The sequence below is a fragment of the Ambystoma mexicanum genome, chromosome 1p (genome assembly GCF_040938575.1).
Source record: "Ambystoma mexicanum isolate Mex_15411 chromosome 1p, UKY_AmexF1_1, whole genome shotgun sequence".
NCBI classification, from domain to species: Eukaryota; Metazoa; Chordata; class Amphibia; order Caudata; family Ambystomatidae; genus Ambystoma; species Ambystoma mexicanum.
The window spans coordinates 1,000,296,127-1,000,312,050 of record NC_090921.1 but is presented as its reverse complement, the minus strand read 5'-3'; the positions used below and the strand labels follow the sequence as shown (position 1 = coordinate 1,000,312,050).

General features: G+C 49.2%; 1 protein-coding gene and 1 non-coding gene across 5 annotated transcripts in view; both read right to left on the bottom strand.

The window, feature by feature from the left end:
* Window positions 1-15,924, bottom strand: part of VAC14 (VAC14 component of PIKFYVE complex) — a 1,997,670-nt gene that overhangs the window by 1,802,980 nt on the left and 178,766 nt on the right. The window lies entirely within an intron of this gene.
* On the bottom strand, window positions 13,328-13,398 carry TRNAG-GCC (transfer RNA glycine (anticodon GCC)). The gene has a single exon. It is a non-coding gene; the product is annotated as a tRNA-Gly (tRNA).

The following is a 15,924-nucleotide window of genomic DNA, read 5'->3' as shown; positions in this document are numbered from 1 at the left end:
CGCTGGTCCCACGAGAGAGCCTCAGCCTCGGAGGGGGTGAGATGCGGCAGGAAAAGGGTCTGACAGCCGCAGGCAGGTCCCCAACCACTCGCAAGGAGTCGCAGGCCTGGGCGCCAAGAAACCCCCGCACTCCTGGAAAACGCCATCCTACCGTGACCCCACAGGGCAGTGTGGGGGCCGCCTGGGTGCCAAAGCCCCTGAGGGGGTGAGTCGCGGTGGGGAAGGGGACCGAGCAGCTTCAAGCAGCCAACACAAGAGCCTGAAGCCATGGCCCATGCTACCACAATACTTTGGAAACCAGGGCCCTGAGAGGGAGAGGCACAACGAGGAAAGGACCGGGCAACCTGGAGCAGAGCCCCAACCGCCTGCAAAGGATTTTTGAGCTGTGGGCCCTCTGAATCCACTCGGCCACGGGGGGGGGGCTACCGGGGTGCCGCAGTCTCAGAGCCCCGACCACCTGCAGGAGAGCCAGAAGCCACGGACCAGGGCTGTTAGGAAAGATTTCATGATTGTAGGTAATTTTCCTTCCATGTGGCAACCCCCAAACTTTTTGCTGTTGTTTTACACCCTGATCTAGACTTTGCCAGAGAAGCGCAGCCTTCCGCCGCACTCCTCTGGGCTTTCGCTCCATTCTTACAGGGAAACTGACATGCCCTTAAGACAGTCAGTACTGGGAGACTTAGTTTCCCTTAGTCCTTTCCTCATGTTGCAGCTTTTGAGCAACATGAAACAAGAGTGCACCGTAACTTACACTACCGCACTCTTGGGTCTATAGTCACTCCAATGGCCCTAGAAACTCTTGCTGGACTTATCATGAAATGTGCAAGTGTGTCACGGACGGGACTGGTGGCAGCTATCGTTTTTGTGTTTTGAACCCCTTTTTGCCATGTTAACCGCGCTTCCCGTGTTTAGCCCAAATGGGTGGCCTGGCTTCCAAAATGGCCAGACCACGAGGCTCTTTGTCCTGCCCGCTGACCGTCTTGCCCCCTTCACCTTCCCCAGGTCGAGCCAACCCGGGGCCTTCCTTATTTGGGCATGTACTTTCCCGCAAAACACAGATGCTTTCGCGGGCTTCTACAGGTCTTGTGTGCGCCTCCAGGATGTGGGCTGGGATGTCTGGTCCCAATACACATCCTGGGTGCCAGAGAGTCTAGTGTGTCTTGAATGCCTGGGACCACCGTGGTCCGTGATAGGTCCACGTATGGTGTGAGAGTTTTGTGAGCAGGTCTCCCATTGGGTCCTCTCCGTTTTGGTGCGAAGGGAACTCTGGATAACATGAGGCTGTTAACTACTACCAGGTCGATCTCCTGAGTTCTCACGAACGAAGGATAAGGAGCCAAGTATCCTTCAACTAAGAAGCTGAGTCAAGGAATCGCTGGTGACCCGCTCAAGGTTTGGCACCCTGCACTGTTGTCGTCCTGTGAGACCCCTCTGCCTCTGATCGAACAAGAAGGCCTGTACTGGCGCTTTGACCGGTTAGAATAGTGGGAACAACTATTCTCGGCATCTTCACCAAATCCTGTATGTAAGCCTTAGGAAGCGTCCCTGGGCCATCCAGTGGACTGACCAGCCTACACAGGAACCTTGCTCTGTCACTGCCGTCTGGCTTACTGCTAAATCCTGTGTCCTCGGCACTCTCACACGATTTGTACACTTGGCGTTCCCAGGTCTGAAGTGAGACGTGTGCTTTGGGACCGGAATACATGCGGTTGCCGAGTTGCCCTGCTGTGGTAACAAACCTGTGTGTGTTCGCTGCATTTGGGACACCCTTGACCCTGACTCCTGCTGTCGCGGAATCTACACGGCGTCGAGACATCCTGCTGATCACATCTGAACCTGCCAGTACCGAAACGGAACCGGAGAAGCCTGGGTCTGCCTGCATCGGGGACCGGTGAGTAGTCAATACCATAACCGGTCACCGTCCTGCAGGAGCCTGTGGCTCTCCACCGCTGTCGTAAACAGCAACCCTTTTCCGCACTCGTGCTCTGCTTCTGCCCACAAGAGGAGGTTGCGCTTGAGTAGCGGGGAACTGTTCATCATCGTTTTGTTCACCTCTCTGAACTGCCTGATCTCCCTGAATAGACTCTCCTTTGCCCATTGGCACCCGCGTGTGCAGGTACTTTTGAGCACAAGGCTCCACTCTTCGTAGGGCTCGGACTTCCTTCTAGTTAGGTGGCCTCTGATGTCGAAATGGGTCTAACGATTACTTGCACTGCCTGTTTTCCTCCCCATCTAGATGGGTCTGCATATTTCGTGCTTCTAATTCTTTAGACCTCTTGGTCTTGTATATATATTGTATTGCTTGTGATGTGTTGGTTTATTGGAGTTTTACCGTGATTCTTTACTATGATCGATGTTACAAAGGCCTTGTAATAAATGGGTCTATATTTTTAATATAACACCTGTCTGGAGTAATTTGTAAGCGTCCTTGCTTTGTGTGCTCATTGCAGGCTTTCAGTCACCCTCACCCCTCTTGAGGCCTAGTCTTGACTGTCGCCATCGCTACCCTGATTGGTCTGGCTTGTCCAGAGGTTACCCTGTTCCAAGAAACTAGGCTGGCCTTCTGAACCTCTGCCCCTGCAGGACAGAGTTCAGAAATCCATCTTAACAGCTGTCACAGCTCTCCGGCCACCGTCCTCCGCGGACGCAATGGAGAATGCAGGCCCAGTAGCTGCGGCCTCTTAAAGGGAGAGGCGCGGCATAAGAGCGGGCCTCTCACTCCCCACGAGAGTCCCAGATGGGATAGGCCTAGGCTATCACGGGCCTCCGGACCACTACAACAAAGGCAGACTGAGGACAAAGCCCCTGGACAAGCCCATAGGGCGGCGGGGACACACAACAGCACTGGATCAGATGGGGAAGACCGGAGCGGCAATACTCAAGTAAGAGGGATAACCTGGGACTCGGGAGGAGGAGCGACAACCTGGTGGTAGCCTCCGTACAATCAGGGCTGGGGGAAGACAGGACCCACGGGAGGCACGCTGAGACGGAGACCCAGGGGGGCGGGGGGGCACAGAGTGAACAAGCAGGACTCCCCAGCACCAAAAAGAGGCCATAGAAGGCATACAGGTCCAGGAAACTCTCCCCCTACCGACATGAAGTGGCCAAGACCATAAAGGAGCAGCCTCGAACAGCTACCCCCTGGCCACCCTGGCACCATCACTGCATCCATAATACCCGGGGAGCCAGGACACTCACCAGGACCGCTACACACCGGATTCTGCTCCCTGAACCCGAGAGACACGTACGCCTCCCCCTCGCTCCCCCCACCCCCGGATGGGGCGACATGCTCCGAAAGACTGCTACACAAAACAAATAGACAGATACACCATGTCTGTCCCGGGGAAGGCCCCCGCTGCCACTGACCACGCTGGAAGGGGCACTCCAGTTAGCGAAACAAGTCAGGTACTGTCACTCATGGACATAATGACCGCCATTGAGGAGTCAAGGACGTCAGTGGAAACGAAAATAGTTGGCCTGTCCTCAGAGGTCTCCTTCCTCCGCCAGGACTTGCAGAACCCGACATCTCGTGTGGGGGAAACAGAGCAGAGAATCTCGGATGTCGAGGACACGACCAAAAGGATGGAGGAACGCCTAGAGCAGGTAGAGAAAAAACTCACCAATCTCGAGGCCAGGGCCGAGGACAGCGAAGGGAAGTGTTCAATTCCAATACTTCAATTAAGGTGAAACTCACAACCAGTGGCCTACTATCAAACTCTATACAAACAAACACCAGACTAAAACAGGGCTGCCCCCTAGCGTCAATTCTTTTTAATTTTTTTCATAAATGATATTCACACCATTTTTAAATCTGTCTGATCATTCCCCCCGCGAGTTGGACTGAGATTTCTTATCTTTTATAACCGGACGATTTGGTGATCCTGGATAGGACCCCCATTGGGATACAAAGACAACTGACAGCTAAGACTTGCTACGCCGAAGCAAACAACCTCATTATCAACACAGCCAAATCAAATATATTAATCTTTCATCACCACCTTCCCAAAACAGGTTACCAATTTAATTGGACACTTTCAAATCGATCGATATCCCAGACTCTACAATATATATATCTTGGACTGAACATCAACTCCCATCTTACTGATCAACCCAAAAAGTCTGAAGTCTCCAACAGAATGTGTCTGCTAGCGGCACAAGAGAAAGCAATCCAGCTAAAGCATGGGAAATTCTCAATCTATCTGGCTATAATTTTCTATAACCAAAAGGTGGTTCCCATAATTACCTATGGTAGCCACACAAAAGCATTGCCCTATTGCCCACGGTGGGACGCCTCGGAAGGCATCTATTGGAAAACCATCCTCCCCATACAACAAAATGCTCGGATAGCCATAATTAGATTCGAGTTAGGGTTTACCTCTCTATTCGCAACGGTAATCTGGCTAATGCTGGCACCATATAGAAAATGCTTACTGTCAACTAGAGCTTCATGTAACCTACTCTCGACACTTAAGTCCCTACAAGAATCCCAAAACTGGGGGCGTTTGGAATCATGGAAGTCATACTGCCTGACCTTTCTACAAGATGCTGAGATTTCATTGGAAACATTAAATAATCCTGAAAAAGCAAAAACTAAATTACGGTAATGGGACTGGATATCCACCTGGGAGACATGTCAGCCTATGTAGCATTCAAAGCAGAGGCATTCACAATTAAAGCAGCAAACGTATTACTGCAATATCTCGCCAAATTCCCAGAACGGGTTTATGCTGACACAATACTTCGCTTCCGATTTGATCTCTGGCCGACAAAAGTTAAATTAGGGTATGGTTCCATCAGCAGCTAAACCTGATATAGTTTGCAGATTCTGCAAAATAGAAGATTGCCCAGAGACCACCCAGCACGCAATAACTGAATGCTCTGTGATTGTAGATCCGATGAATTGATTTTTTTTAAAAACATCTTAAGCATATAACCTCCTTAACTAAAGAGCAATTTTGGGACACAGTGTTCAACGCAACCAAAATTACATTAAACATTGCCACTGTGCAATTTCTAAAATCTCTTTCATTTATTCAAATCAGCCCACACTAAAGGGAAAGACTGATAAACCTGATAAGCGTCCTATCGCTATCTAATGCTGCTTCATGTGATGGTTGCATGAGTTCAGTCTTAAGCTAATCGATTGGGTTATAATACCACGTAGTTTTCAGTAGCTCCCTATACCTGTGAAGTGACTCATAGTAAGGGAACATTAAATTTAATTTACATGATCAACTCTATGATTTTAGTGAACAGGTAATTTTATTGTGATCATTGCTCTCATTCTATGTACTTGCATCCATACCTCTGCAGCATATTGGAATTAAGGGTTATCAAATTGGTCTTTTTGGCCAGTCCGTATTGTCATATTTGTACTAAGAAGCTGAATCTGTTAGTATCAGAATCTTAACATCCATTTTAACAATTGCTATTTTTAGGATGTGGTTGCTATAATGATGCCTGTCTTATTAATTACCTTTCATAGGATTGATTCTTAAAACGTTATCGTAAAATTTTAATGCGGTTCTCTTAACATGTATGATTTTAAGCTTTCAGCTGTCATCAAGTTCATGTCGGCAGATTGAAAGCACCTAACAAGCTTAAAGTACAAATCCGGTGCATTTGTGTTCTACGCTCCCTAGAACACTGGATTTGATCGGAATGAATTACTTCTACAAGTCTAATTTTCTGTTTTACAATTGGTTCTGTTTTTGCTGTATAATTCGCAATTTTTGAGCTTTGATATTGCATCGCACCGTAATGTCTAATTGAAAAAACATTTAAATATCAACTAAAACAATGTCTCAATTAAAAAAAAAAAAAGATATATATATATATCTACGTTATTATCATCACAACAACAGACAGTTCTAGCACACTTCAAAATACAACCCACCCTGTAAAGGAATGCAGACGACAGAACATTTCAAAGAGGGAAAAGGGATGCACTCTGGATACTGACAGCAGGATAGTCAGCAAAGTAATTAATCACAATAGTTGAAGGATACTTGAAGGATACTTGGTTTCAAAACAAAGGGAGAAATGGGTCGTAAAATGTCACTAGGGGTGTTCGTAGAAGGACCAGTGGGACGAAACCCCAATGTACCTTGTGCTTGTAGAAGTTCTTGGTGCTCGACAATGTAGAGTCGGTTTCAGAGTGTTTTACAGCTTTCCGCAACAGAGTTCAAGACAGGAGACAGCTGCAGGTATCAGGCGGGAGGCAGTTCAGTGAGGCGGGATGGATGGCTGTAGGCTGGCCTACATGGTGGCTCGCGGTCTGGAATTGTTGTCTCAGTGCACTGGCCGAGGCGTCTCGGATGGCGTTAGCGACTGCGGCTTGACTACCATCAACGGTGCAGTCGGTTGAAGCTTGAGGGGCTTGCCTGACACAAAATGTCCTTTAAGGGGGATGTCGGTGGATGCTTGTCGATGCACTGCTAGCTTCTTCACTGGGCTTGTGTCGTCATTTAAGGCAGAGGTCCCAAAGCTGAAGAGAGTGTTGCAAGCAACTGCCTTGTCCTTGGTTTGGTTCAGAGACTCTCTTGCACTTCCCACCTTGGAGGCTTGGTGCAGAGTCTAGCAGGGCATGCTATGGGCTGTCTGGGCACTGGTTCTGGAGCTGCTGGAGGGTCTTCTGGATTCAGTATCTTTCTCTGTACCCTGGCAGCTATTCAGGGGAGGGATCTTGCTTCCCTCTTTGGAAATCCTGGCTTTCCTTGACCGGCGGAAGCTGCAAGGCAGACTGTAGGTTCAGCCAGTGTCCAATTCAGAGTTCTTCTTGTTACTGCTTGCAAAGTCTAAAGACGATCTGCCCAAAAGAGGCGTTTGACCCTCTTTTAAAGCCAAATGGGCCACAGTGATTGGTGTAAGCTAAGCCTACCTTAATGAACAAATCCTGGTTCCCCACCAAAAATCTCCAGAATGCATGAGGTCATAACCAGAGTGCATTGCAACAGAAAAGGTAAAGGGGTGAAAATATGTACTACTAAGTCCAACCCATCTTCTTGTCTGTTGTGGATCAAAGAGTGTGACGAATCAACTTCCGGGGCACCAGTGGTCCAGGCATGAATATCAGTTTCTAAACCATCAATCAACCGCACACCTCTAGTACACCAGAAGGGATCCGAACAGATTTGAATACAAGTGAATTATAAGACCTCCTTGTCCTGTTTTTGATAACGTGGACGGAGCGGCAGGCTCATCTCAGCAAGGTTGTGGATTGCTGGTTAGTTGCCACACAGTGAAGATACAATTACCACCAAATGGTAAAAGGGACTGTGCAGTCAAGGCTGTATAAAAATATCTACTTTATTATTACTAGAACAGATAGTTCTAGCACACTACAAAATAAAACCCATCCTGTAAAGGAACGCAGAGGACAGACAGTTTCACGAAGGAAAGGGATGCACACTGGATACTGACAGGAGGGTAGTTGGTAATTACTCTTATTGTTCAAGAGTTATTTGGTATCAGCACCAAGGGGGCAAATTTCCTTTAGGGGCCTTCGGAGAAGGACCAGGGGGGCAGATCAACAATGTAGCTGGTGCTGAAGAAGTTCTTGGTGCTCAACAGCATCAAGGTGGTTCCAGGGCGCTTTGCAGCCCTTGATACAGAGTTAGTGGCGGAAGATAGCTGTGGGTACCAGGCGGCAGCCAGTTCAGGAAGCGAGGCTGGACGGATGTCTGCAGGCTATCCGGCTCAGCGGCTCGGGCCAAGAATCTTTGTCTCTGTTCTGGTTGGTGGATCTGGAACACTGGTCGAGGCGTCCTGGATGGCTCTGGTGAATGCAGCGTGACAACATTCAGCGGTGCAGACGGATGCAGTTCGAGGACTCAACTGTCTTGAAAATGTCCTTAAAAGATGGACACTGGATGATGCTTGTGTGGCACTCCTCCTAGCTTCTTCGCAGGGTTCATGTTGTTACAAGGCAGACGGCCCAAAGCTTAGTAGCGTGTTTGCAGGCAACGGCCTTGTCCTTAGTTCAGATACTCTCTGGCACTTTGCACCTAGGAAGCTTGCTGGCAGAACCTAGCAGGGCACGACGTGAGCTGGCTGGGTACCGGTTCTGGAGCTGCTGGACGGATCCTATGAGTCCGGTATCTCCCTCTGTTCCCTAAATGAGGTTTAGGGGTGGGCTCTTGCTTCCCTCTTTGAACTCCTGGCCTTCCTTTACTGGAAGAAGATGTAAGGTAGACAGTACTTTCCACTCGGGTCCAAATGAGTCCTCCTTATTACTCCTTTCAAAGTCTTCAAATGATCCTGAGGGGTTCGGCCCTCTTTTAAAGCCAAATGGGCCCCAGTGACTAGCTAAGCCTACCTAATGAACCAATCCTGGGTCTCCACCAACAATCTTCTGTTATGCATGAGGTCAGGACCAGAGTGGTCTGCAACAGGACAGGGGTGACAAGGTATACCCATGTCCCACTCATCTCCCTGTCTGTTGTAGATCAAAGTGTCTCTGGTTAACTGAGCCCTCTGTGACTCTTGATTAAAGCGCAGGGTTCACTTGAAGTGTGTGCTGGGAATAGACTTCCTGTCTCCCACAAACCACATCATTCTCCCCACTGAAAGGGGTCAGCTCTGCAGGGGTTTGCCTACAGTAAACAGTGGACCGACACATGCATTTCACTGCCTTTCATACAGAGGGGTGGGAACTAGCTTCAAGTTGACACATTGCATACCAAAGGGGTGTTAGCCCAGCCTTTCCTGTTGTCTGTTCCGGCAACCAAGCTCATTCAGGCGTGCTTCAATTATCTCTCATTAGTATGCACGGCCGCCAGCCGGGTGACAAAGCAAAGCAGATCCATGGGGCCTTTGATATTTAAATTAGGCTGTCCATGCTGAAGGCAGTTGTGCCTTCCCCCTTCTTGAGATGCATTGATGTATCCGGGGCTGTCACATTCCAGCTGAATATGACAGTGGAAGATGGCGCCTGTAGGCTGTGTCTTCCCAGAGTACATTCCCGGAGTACAAGGGACTATCATTTTGTGCAGGAAGCAGATGGACTGTGTGTGGAATGTCCTCACACAGTCCTCGGAGAATGGTCTCCCATCATTCCTTTTCATTATTAAACAAAATCAAAAAAGCCCAGGCGAGCGCACTCTCCCTGTGCGGATTATCGAATTCCTCACAAAGAGTCTCTGGTTAATTGAGCTCTCTGTGGTTCCTAATTAAAGCAGCAGGTCTCTCTTGAAGCTGTGGCTAGACCAGACTTTCTGACGTCTGAAAAACACATTGTCATACATTCTGAATGGGGTCCTCCTGCATGGAGGACTACTGTAAACAGCCGTCTCAGACCTGACAGTTCACTTCCCTTGTTACTAAGAGGCGGGAGCTGGCTTATGGTTGACTCAGATGCATATCAAAGGTTGGGGGTGTTTCTGGTCTCTTTTGTTAGTCCTGCGACCAGGCCCCCCGTGGGCCTGTTTGAATTAACTCATATTAGTATGCAAAGCTGCCATCAGCAGAGCTAACAAAGGACAGGGCAGATCCATGGAGCCTTTGTTAGTTAATAAGGCTGGCCATGGCAGGAGGAAGGTTTTGCCCTCCCCCTTTTAAGATGCCTTGATGTACTCTTGGCCGTCATATCCCCAACTGAATATGACAGGGGGGGACAGGAGGGGGGCATGACTGTAGGCTACGCCCACCCAGAGTAAACAGGTCTATCTGTATGTCGTGCAGTGTGCATAGGAAAATGCGTGCGGATTAGCCCCACTTATTTTTCAGAGGTTCATCTGACATTCCATGTCTTTAAAAATCATAAAATCCAGGCAAGCTCACACCCACCGTGCAGATAGTCGAATTCCTCACACCATGCCACTTTGCATCTACTGACCAAAGACCAATCTCTCCAAAAGGTGATCAATTATCACAGACATGTTTTACATCATGTGTTCAGCCCTTTGCTGTACAGGAGTGAATATGCTTGGAGATTAGTCAAGGGAAAGGTGGGACTTAAACCTCAAAAGATAAAACCATCTAAATCACCCTTTGCAATCTGTTTTCGGAAATCCGACCTCTTTTTTTGCCTATAAACAACACAGCCGCAAGTCCTCTACCTGTATTGCACTAAATGAATTCTTACCACTCTGTACAATAGATTGTGTGAGCAAGTATGGGCCCCAGTCATACAAAACTGTCAAAAATGAAACTGCTTGTACCGCAAAAGGGCATTTACAATTTTTCACTACCCTTTTCCATTTGGAAACCTTAAGCTACAGCAAATCAATACCCATTTGTTGCTAACATGTGCAGGTAGCGTTTAACAGCTGAGGCAAGAGGGCCCCCCCCCAGACATCACTGTGAATAAGACCCCTGCACACCTGCCCGCCCTCAATGCAGCTGAGGGAAATTTGCACTGTGTTGGTCTGACCCCATTTTGCTTTTAGGAGAAAACCTAGCACTGCAACTGCCAGGGATGCACCTGATCCGTGCGCGAGGAAAGGCTGCAGAGCTGTGGTCTACGCTGCATGGTTCTGCTTGAGAGAGGAACGCTTCCATTACAGATGTTTGGGTGACATTTCCACAGCGTCTGTGTTCCGGAAAAATAGACCACCACTAACAAACAACTAGTCTTTAAAGGGATGTTTGTACAGTCGCAGCTCTGCTGCTGTTTTAGTTGTGTTGGCCGCTGTCCTGTCACAGCACACACACACCCAATCTACCACTTGTCCAAGGTAACACACGAGGGCATGTGAAACAATAGAACAGCTGAAACCCCATCAACAGCAGGCCACCAGGCAACACGTAGAAGAGGGCCGATGCTTAGTGTGCATTTACTTTAAAGTGTTATTGTTTAAAGCGCGGACCGATTTATAGTGACATTTTCGAATAACATTTTGTGGAAAGTCAAAATGTCGAAAAAATAATGTTGAAAAAAAAATTTAGAATGTCTTTTTTTGTTCGAAATGGGGGGGTTCCCCCAACCTCCCTTTTTTTTTTAAAAAAAAAAAAATCTGTTTTCACCCTTTTTATGTAAATAAAAAAAGAAAGCATTCGAAAAAACTTTCCGACTTTTTTTTTCTACATTTTTGTAATTCGACCAAATGTTTGACATTTTTACCTGACACTGCGCTGGCCTACCTCGAGAGCAGTGCAGTGCTGTAGAAAGTTTGTGTAGCCAGCAGCTGGTCTGGCATCTTTTAAAAGTAGTGCAGTACTGTGAGTTGAGGTCTGTACGCCCATTATAAACGGTGGACCCAGATGCAGACGGGACGAACCAAAGATGGAGTAACCAAACCCCAGCCACCCCCGACCCCTATGTAACACACGAGCCATTGGGTAAGTGTTTGGCAATAAAAAGGCTATGGGTTTTTATTGCACATAATTATGGTAATAAACAACATCACCATCAAAATAACCATAATATTATGTACTTTTGGGGACTGGGTCCTGCGGTTGCACCCTCTGGCCAGTGCCGCCTTCCTTGTCCCACGTCAGTGTGGGCACTGTACGGTGTCCTGTCTTCCTTCCCCTTCTCTCGCTTTTTTTTTAGAGTGGGAAGGTTTTGGGAAAAGTAAGAGAGAGACTCTGGATGAGCAAAGTACTTGTTTGTGACTCTGCATGAGCAAAGTACTTGTTCGTTTGGGTCCTCGTGCAGGGTCCCAAACTGGATTCTGCTTTTCTGTTGCCAAAGCAGCTCCTTATATTGTACCCAGGGGTTGGCCCTGGGCTTTGTTGTGACTGTGTGGGGGGCTTTCTAGTGACTGTGTGGGGGGCTGTGTTGTCCAGCCCCCTGGCTGGCTGGCGCGATGGCATGCCTCACCCCGAGGTGCTTTCTTTGTTAGAGTCTCCCTGCTTCCTGACTAACTAGCCTTAGGTGCTTAGCACCGCTTTGGTAAGAGGGGCCAAGGTGTTGTCCCCACCTTGCCCTTCCTCCCAGCCTTATCAGGGACATCCCACAGCTGCGCCTCCCCAAACACACTGGCATGCTTACCTCGTTCATACCCCTCCCTCCACCCCAACAAGACCTCCAGGAGATTCCCTGAATAAAGAGGCAAGACCAGTTTTCAAGGTGGAAATCACAATGTCACAGAAAGCTTTATTTGCATAAAGTCAAGGAGTTATCTTACAGGCGATCCGTTTCTCCACCGCACCACCAGATATTCTACGCCGGTGTGGCTTCTTAAGGACCTCCCTCACCTTCAGCGTTCCGAGGACCCTGCTGGGTAAGCCCGGCCCTCCATACACATTTCCCTCTCTACCCATGGCCATTACTTTTGTTTGTTTCACAGTACACTTTCCCCAGGCCCTTTTTTCAGAGCCTTTATTCACAGTACACATGGCCTTCTACTCTTCCCTTCCGTTCCCAATTCCACGTACCTTCTTTCATTCTAATTTCTATTCCCTTGTTCTACTCGTCTAACATTCTAATTCTAGCGCTTAGTGGTCACTACTGCCCTTCTATATACTATTCCCAGTTTCCGTCTAGTATGCTACTCTTAATTCAATTCACCGTTCTTGATTTCTCATCCTACCCTCTTCATTGATCTTACATCCGATCTAATTCCAATGTATCCTTCTCCCCTCCACCCTTCGTTCCTGAGTCTCTTCCTCCCCCTTAAGTTTCCTTCCATTTCTGCCCGCCCCTTGCCGCCATATTCTGTTCTATCTATTCCCCAGGTTGCCTGCTCCCTACCCCCCCCCCTCCGTTCTAACCATCATCCTCCAGCAAGTTATTTCCCCCAACCCCTTAATGAGGGGGCAAGGGACCGAGAGAGTGAAATCCCAAACAGCAGGGCTTTATATAGCCCGCCACTCTCTGCGTCCCGCACCCGCCGCCCCCCCCCCCTTGCCACCACCTTGTGACGTGCTACTCCCCTTCCCCAACTCTGGCCCACGTTGGCCCTTGTTTCTTTGGGGGTTGGCTGGGTGGGAGCCCCCACTAAAGGGGCGGCGCCCGCAATTTGCCTCCGTGGTCGGCGCGTTCACCCGCCAGTCCCTGGTGTCGCGTTGCCTGGTGCCGCCGGCAGAAGCATTAAATGAAAGGGAGAGGGGGGGCGGGTTCCGCCCAGAGCCGTGTTCTTGTGGTCTGGACGCCCCCTAGCCCCAACCCTCTCACGGATCTGTCCGCCATGGGGCACCGCTTACCTGCCCCTCCTCCCCCCACCCCCTGCCTTGGAGCTGCGGCACTGGCTAGAAGTAATCCTTGGTCAGGTGCTGTAGTTCAAACCCTTTCGCTTCCCGACCCTTCTCAATCTTGCCTGCACCTCCCTAATGAGTTTTGTTTCAGCTACAAACAATCCTTTCTAACTATTTTGATTATACTTTACTGAAGTGCTCCTTATTTTGAAGGAAAAAAACATTTAAACGCTAAAAAGAATTGCCTTGCATTGGCCGGGAATCGAACCCGGGCCTCCCGCGTGGCAGGCGAGAATTCTACCACTGAACCACCAATGCCTCAGCTGAAACCTTCCGCAGGAAAACAGTTTTTGTACAGCCACAGAACATCTGGCAACAGCTTCTTGAAAAACCGGCCTGCCCAAAGCAGAAAATATTCAGTTCAAACTGCCAATTATAGGAGTTCTGCCACAGCAAGAAGGGAAGCCTTGTGTTACAGTAGCCCGGCCGTTCAGATGACGCCTGCTCTGGGTGCACGAGGGCAACCTGCACCGTTCTCTCTGCATTACCTGTCCCATGTGCAAGTGAGAGGGTAAGGGCAGCTGCAACATGTGCTGCGACCTGCTTATTGCTGATTAAACCTGCACCCCTTGCTGCCTCTGCGTTAGCGGTTTAGTGGGCAAGTCAGGGGACCCTGAGCGGGTGCTGCTCATGCTGTAGATGAAACCTGCACTGCTGCTGCCGCCTCTGCTTTACAAGCTTCCTGCGCACATGCGGTGATCCTGCCCTGCCAATATGCGGGGGACCCCTGCATTCTGCTGCCTGTGCTGGTCCTGTCCTGTGTGCATGGATGTGAGGTGATCCTACGCTGCTGCTACCGCCTAACCTGCCTATGCATTGAAATGCCAGTGTTATAACAGTGTGCAGCTGCTACCTCTTCTTTACATGTTTCTACGTATCTGCCTGGCAGATACTGTGTGTGAGTAAGTGTAGCGGCCCTGCTTGTGTGAGAGGCGCTTGACCCGCAGCCGTCGGTGTGAGACATGTTCCCTTCCCTAAAGAGCTGTTCGGTGTGAGGGCAGAATAAACCACCACTGCCCAACCGTTACAGCTTAAGGGAAAGTTAACAGTTACAGCTCTGCTCTACAACAGGACAATAACTGAACACCTATTAACAGCCCGACAGACAACCCATGAAGAGGAAGGGGCACTGTATACAGTAGACATCCCCCTCACTACCCCTCCCTTCAAAAGCCTGGCACGCACATCGCCATGGAGTTTTATTTCAGTTAATAATGTTTTGCTAAACAACTTTAGGACACTTTACCAAAGTTTAACTCCTGAATATATGTAGCCCGCCCATATGTGGGCCTTGCATGAAGGTGTTGTGGATCATTCACTATTCATGAACGTGTGTGTGTGTGTAAGAGAGAGAGAGAGAGAGAGAGAGAGAGAGAGAGAGAGAGAGAGAGAGAGAGAGAGAGAGAGAGAGAGAGAGAGAGAGAGAGAGAGAGAGAGAGAGAGAGAGAGAGAGAGAGAGAGAGAGAGAGAGAGAGAGAGAGAGAGAGAGAGAGAGAGAGAGAGAGAGAGAGAGAGAGAGAGAGAGAGAGAGAGAGAGAGAGAGAGAGAGAGAGAGAGAGAGAGAGAGAGAGAGAGAGAGAGAGAGAGAGAGAGAGAGAGAGAGAGAGAGAGAGAGAGAGAGAGAGAGAGAGAGAGAGAGAGAGAGAGAGAGAGAGAGAGAGAGAGAGAGAGAGAGAGAGAGAGAGAGAGAGACCCCATCGAGCAGATCTAGCACTCCCTAATCCGACATGTTGGGCTATGTTGACTCGCCCAGGCCGACCTACAGGGCAGTGGCCCGACAGAACAGGACAGCGACATTAAACAGTGCCTGGGCTTCCCTGTTACCAAAGGCCCTGCAAACTAACCTAAAGCATTTCACTATTACCACCTGCATTCATATGCATACTGTGACAAATCACTAGATTTCGTCACTTCTCCCAAAGTGGGAGCCCCTTCCCATCAGGCCAGGGAGGTGAGGCCGCTACCCGATAGTCCCCCTGGGAGTGGTACTCAGTGGGAGGATCTCATGGGGATAGACTCCCCCTCTAGGGACAAGGAGGACCATCTAGAGATAACGCGGTACAACACAAAACAACCCCTACACTGTAGACCCAAAAACCTTACCAACACTTCCATGTATCTCTGCAAAACTGAAGATTTAACCACTACTGATAGTAGACCCAGGTATTACTGCAGTGCCTGGAAGACTGATGAGACTATAAGTACTGAGACGAGGAGGCTCACAAGAAGCATGAAGAATACCACGGATCCAGTAACAACAAGGATGGACGTTACGCAAGGCGAACAAGCCCTATTATAAGGAAACTGAAGAAGGACTTAGTGTCTTCTACTGCAGAAGTCAGAAGCCCACGGCAGCTACCTGGGAGATTCAAACCGAGCGAATGAGAGAGGGCGAGATGTCGCTGAGGAGCCGTCAGGAGGTCGACTCCTACCATGATCGCAGAAGGAGTGGCAGTACTACGCCTGTGGGGAAGTGGACCATCAGGTTTAGTGATGGTTGCAAAAGTTGGAGGAGCTCGACGAGTCGCTGGAGAAGGCCAGTCGGAACAGAAGAGGACCAGAGAGGCTGGCGGGAAGAACAACAAACTCTGGAAGAGCTGGTGACGTGTCCCATTTGAAAAGCAGGTAATGAGGAACATGGGAGACCGGGTGAGGTAGAGTGGAGAACAAAACATAGTCTCAGGGATAAAACTCCCTCATCCCAGTGGGAACAGAGATACCACTGACCACCAGTGGAGCGCCTGGGACCAGCTCAGAAACCCAGAGAGTCGGAGGGAGTCTCCC